A 5,835-nucleotide genomic window follows, 5' to 3' on the forward strand; every position below is an offset into this window, starting at 1 on the left:
CTCTACTAAAAATATAAAAACTAGCTGGGCATGGTGGCATGTGGAGTCCTAGCTACTAGAGAGGCTGAGGCAGGAGAATCGCTTGAACCCAGGAAGCAGAGGTTGTAGTAAGACAAGATTGCACCATTGCACTTCAGCCTGGGTGACAGAGCAAGACTCTGTCCCCACTACCCCAACCACCCCCCGACCCCCACACAAAAAGGGAAATCAGAGAAGCTGAAAGAGGAACTTTAGCAGTTGCTTTGGGCTCAGACATGCGTCATGCCAAAGTTGAGGGCCAGGAGAGAAGAGACAACACACCTAAGCAGCAACCACACCTAGTACCCTCCTCTGATCTTCTGGGTCTACGAAGATGAGGGCAGCTGCTTCACTTCTGCCTCCCAAGTTTCATGCAAAATATCTCTGGTGGTCCACGCTAACCCAGCCTATTTGGAACAGAGATGGGAATTCTAGAGATTCTAGTTCCAGCTTAGGTAGGCTGGCAGTGTACAAATCCATCACAAGCCTATATCTTAACGGAGATAATAATACCTAACTCACAGGATTGTTGGGAAGAATAAATGAGATAATCTATGTAAACATATCTAACACATAGCAGATAATAATTTTTTTCTTCCTTTCTTATACCCTTTTGCCAAGGAATAGCACAATTTCAGGCATTAGGGTCTGTGGAAAAGGTTTTATGTATTTGTTTATCGGGGGAGGGTGCTGTGGGGCTGTGAGGATACCTTTTAAAATTATTAAAATGATTATATCAGATTGCAAATTACCTGTTATACCTATATTTGAGGGTGACTCTGTCTGAGGATGTGGAAGATAAACTGAATGCCCCAGACCACTGAAGATACATTTAGCATACATACATATACAGACAATAAAAACAGATGGAAAGAAATTACATAAATTGGTGGAAAAACAAATTTAATTTATGAAGTCAGAGTCAAAGAATGTCAGGGCTGGTGGGAGCTTAGGAGGAGGTCAGATAGTTCAATACCTAATTTTCAGAGATGATAAACTGAGGCTCAGAGAGGAGAAATAAATTGGGTAAATTCACTACTTGTTTGGTCCAGAAACATTTATTATAGGATGTTTTTTAGAATCGTATAGAACTTGTTAAATATATTGTAAGGATATTGTTGAAGACTTCATACATTTTATTATTCAGTGTCTTCCATATACAATTCCACATGAGAAATTTTAGAACTAAGTGCTGGGAAAAGCTTTGTTTAACCTGAGGAACTGGTATGCTTTTAGTCTTTGTGGACAATAGAAATCTGGTAAATGATCGTGAGGAAACATGACGATTTTGCTTTGGTTGCCAAGATGTTCAGAGCCAAATTTGTAGCCCGAACTTTACTAACCATGCAGGTCTCTATGGGCCTCAGTATTGATGTCTTACCTTTGCCTCTGGCTTTGTTGCTTTTTTTCTGCTTGTCTTGATTTTTAGTTAATATTTTATATATATATTTATTTATTTTTTTTGAGATGACTCTTGCCCTGTTGCCTAGGCTGGAGTACAGTGGTGCAATCTCGGCTCACTGCAACCTCTGCCTCCCAGGTTCAAGTGATTCTCCTGCCCCAGCCTCCTGAGTAGCTGCGATTACAGGCACATGCCACCATGCCCAGCTATTTTTTTTTTTTTTTTTTGTATTTTTAGTAGAGACGGGCTTTCACCATGTTGGTCAGGCTGGTCTCGAACTCCTGACCTCGTGATCTGCCTATGTCGGCCTCCCAAACAAACACAAAGTGCTGGGATTACCGGCAAAAGCCACCACGCCCAGCCAATATTTATATTTAATATGTTATATATGTAAGTGGCCTCAAATTCTTTATGGTATGAGGAAGGATGTAAACACATAAGTAGAAAAATCCTATATTATTTGACTTCTGTGGTACAGTGAAAAAGCACTGGGCATGGAATAAATTCTAGTCTAGGCTCTGCCATTTTAATAGACTTCTTTAAACTTCAGTTTCTTTGATCAGCTTGGATATTGTAACTTCTGGTATGATTCAGAAGTCAGCCTTTTTAAAAGAGGATAGAGGTGTCTAAAACCTTGTGTGACTGTCCCACATATAAAAAGTGTTTTGGGGAACTTGACTCTCAGTTAAGAGATTCAGGGTGACTTGAAAGGAGGATTTTACTCAATTCTGGATAAGAAACCAGAGTTAGCTCAAGTATTTATATTGGTGAGAGAACAGTACGCAAAGTAGAATGTGTACATTTATTTGCTTTGATTTTTAATATTTTTAATTAAAAAAATATATGGTAAAATTGACTTTTTGGTGAGTACGCATTCTATGAGTTTTAACATATGTGTAGATTCACATCACCACCACAAGCAGGATACAGAACAGTTCCATGTCCCCAGAAAACTCCCTCTGGCTCTCCTTTGATAGTCAAACTCTCCTCCCACACATATGCCTTGATTTTATTTATTTAAAAATGTCCTCCCCAACATTTTATGAGAATAGATTAAGATAAAATTTGATCCAACCATTCACTTTATAGAGTTCCTACTGTATGCTCCCCACTGTGATAGGTTCTGCAGACTGTTTAAGGGGTATCATGTGTGGACCAGGTCTTCAAGTATGTTATGGTGTGGTTGGCAAGATCAGCTTAATACCTTGGAAACAATTAGAGGAGCTTATAAGACACTGTGCAAGCAAGTGCTAAATTGGTACAGATCAGAAGATGAGGAAACATCTGTCTATGTTTGAATATAGGTTTCTGCAACCGAATGACACACTACTTATATATTGTATGTATCTTTCTATGTGAGAACAGACTGAAATGTATTTAGAAACGTAGAGTTAAGTTTCACCTCCAAAAGGGATATATTAGTCTAAACAGATGAAAGAGAAATCATATGATTGTGAGAGTATTTACAAAAGTCTTCAGAATCTATAGTCAAGGAAGTCTAAGTGCAAAAAACTATTTTATTTTTATAAGATGTGGGAAGACAGATGATTGCCAAATGGCTTTGCTCTGTGTCCAGGGAAATTTAACGAAGCTGACAGCCAGATATCTGTTGCAGAAGTCTGACTAGAGTTTTCCATTATGAACACAGTACATGTGAATTCTGAACATATGGCTCTCATCAGTGATCTATGAGGAGGTGATGGAATGTAGGTTGGTGAAGACAAGAGGAAGGCCAAGTCTCTGACTCTAAAGTGAGAGGCAGCTGGACCCCATATGTGTGTGTGTTTAGACTTGGAGCCAGCTTTATGTCAAGGGAGTAGGCAGTCACCCAAGCCTCATGATTTGTAGGGTGTGGAGAAAGGATCTTCCTTTGCCAAATTCTTTCCCTACAGGCAAACCCCAAAGCCTGAACTTTCCATTAGAGAAAGAAACAACATATTGTGTCTTCCAAAGCCCCTCTTTAAAGTATAAGGAGCTGGGTAGGGGGAGGGACACTAACTGATTAAGCTGGAAACAGCTATCAGAGTGTTGATGTGGAGCAGTTTATCTAACAGGCCTAGTGAAACTGGAGGGAAGAGTAGGACCCATGGGATGGGGTAGGTCTGTGTGTCTGTGGGTATGTGCATGAGTGTCCATGTACACACATGCTGGGGGTCAGTGTGAAAAGCTGACCCCCATACACGTGAGAACAGTAATATTTAGTGCACATTTACATATTTCAGCTCATTTGCTATATGTTGAGTGCCTGCAGTATTTTACTCTGCAAGGTGGCAGGCCTCCCTGGTATCAACCAGGATACAGGTTACGGCAGAGATTGGTTAAGAATCAGTTAAGAAGATGACCTTCCGAGGTACCCTTGGCCTGAATATCCCAAAGGGCCTTTTAAGACAACTTCCAGCCAGCCGGCACAGAAAGTGGGGGTAAAGCCAAGAGTGTGAAGCCCATGACATGAATGGAGAGAATAGCTATTAGAGAAGTTGTTGCTTCTCTAAAAATAACCTAGATATTGGGCCGGGCATGGTGGCTCACGCCTGTAATCCCAGTACTTTGGGAGGCCAAGGCTGGTGGATCTCTTGAGGTCAGGAGATTGAGACCATCCTAGCTGACATAGTGAAACCCCGTCTATACTAAAAATACAAAAAATTAGCCAAACGTGGTGGCATGCACTTGTAGTCCCAGACACTCAGAAGGCTGAAGCAGGAGAATCACTTGAACTCAGAAGGCAGAGGTTGCAATGAGCCGAGATCACACCACTGTACTATAGCCTGGGCAACAGAGTGAGATGCTATCTNAAAAAAAAAAAAAAAAAACCCTAGCTATTTAGGGTACAAGCAGGACTGTCGGGTGTGTATGATGAGAGCCAAAAGCCCCACCCTTTCCATGCAAATGAGGTGATATTAAGAGCAGAACTTTCTGAACATGTCCTTTAAACCTGACACCCTAGGTATGGTCCTGCCTTGCATCTTGAAAACTGTCCTTACTTCTCAACAAAATTGCCTCTGGAATCCTATTTCCAAGCTATTTTTAGCAATCAGTCCAACCTTGCTAAGCTGGGAAAACACATAAAGCTTATTTTCTTTTGAAAATGAAGGAAAATATATTCTAAAAAGCTATGAAGATGTGCAGGATCTCACTAAATGTTGGATTTGACTATTTGAAATGTGCAAGACTAATCAGTTCAGAGGCTTGTCCAACCCTTAGAATGTGGAAGAGCATTGGACCTACAGAGAAAAAGCTTTACAAAACTTAAAATCTAGTGCCAAAATGTTTTCTGGGTTCGTTGGTACCTCTCTGACATAAAAGCATTAATTTTCTCACAATTCTGTGTGATTTTTGGTAATTATATAACTGAGCCTTTTGTATTAAAAAGGCAAGTACTTGCTTTTCCACCCACTCCCCCCTCCCCCAGAGCACTGCTCGCTCTGAGCTGCAGACTTTTGCTGAACATGTGGTAGCATGTTACCGTCGTCTTCAGCCACCATCATGATTATCTACTGGGACCTCATTAGCCACCATGAGATGTTCTCCAACATCTACAAGATCCGTGAGATTGAGGACAGGCTGTGCCTGGAGGTGGAGGGGAAGATGGTCAGTAGCATAGAAGGTAACACTGATGACTCCCTCATTGGTGGAAATGCCTCCGCTGAAGGCCCTGAGGGCAAAGGTACCGAAAGTACAGTAATCACTGGTGTTGATATTGTCATGAACCATCACCTGCAGGAAACAAGTTTCACAAAAGAAGCCTACAAGAAGTACGTCAAAGATGACATGAAATCAGTCAAAGGCAAACTTGAAGAACAGAGACCAGAAAGAGTAAAACCTTTTATGACAGGGGCTGCAGAGCAAATCAAGCACATTCTTGCTAATTTCAAAAAACTACCAGTTCTTTACTGGTGAAAACATGAATCCAGATGGCATGGTTGCTCTACTGGATTACCGTGAGGATGGTGTGACCCCATATATGATTTTCTTTAAGGATGGTTTAGAAATGGAAAAATGTTAACAAATTTGGCAATTACTTTGGATCTGTCAATTGTCATCATAACTGGCCTCTGCCTGTCATCCACACAACACCAGAACTTAAGACAAATGGGACTGATGTCACTTTGAGCTTTTCATTTATTTTGACCATAATTTATTTGGAGTGGAGACATTGTTTTTAAGAAAAACATGTCATGTAGGTTTTCTAAAAATAAAATTCATTTAAACTCGTTTGAGAGAATGCCTTTTAGTTTAATACGTATTTAAACTAAATTCATCCTGTAGTGTCCCTGGAGAAGCTAGAGCCTGGTTGTAAGCTACTACTGGAAAGAATAAGACTCTTCAATTAACTTCTACAGTGGAAACTACTTCTGGGACTAGAATATAAAAAAGAATCAAACGTTTTGATTGTGAATTGCAATGAAGGGAAAGAG

The 5,835-nt window shown here is 40.5% G+C and overlaps 1 pseudogene; it reads left to right on the forward strand.

Moving 5' to 3' along the window:
- The first annotated feature begins 4,809 nt into the window (after positions 1–4,809).
- Positions 4,810–5,455, forward strand: LOC108281842 (annotated as a pseudogene).
- Positions 5,456–5,835: the final 380 nt, after the last annotated feature.

The sequence above is a fragment of the Cebus imitator genome, unplaced genomic scaffold (assembly GCF_001604975.1).
Source record: "Cebus imitator isolate Cc_AM_T3 unplaced genomic scaffold, Cebus_imitator-1.0 Scaffold232, whole genome shotgun sequence".
Lineage (NCBI taxonomy): Eukaryota > Metazoa > Chordata > Mammalia > Primates > Cebidae > Cebus > Cebus imitator.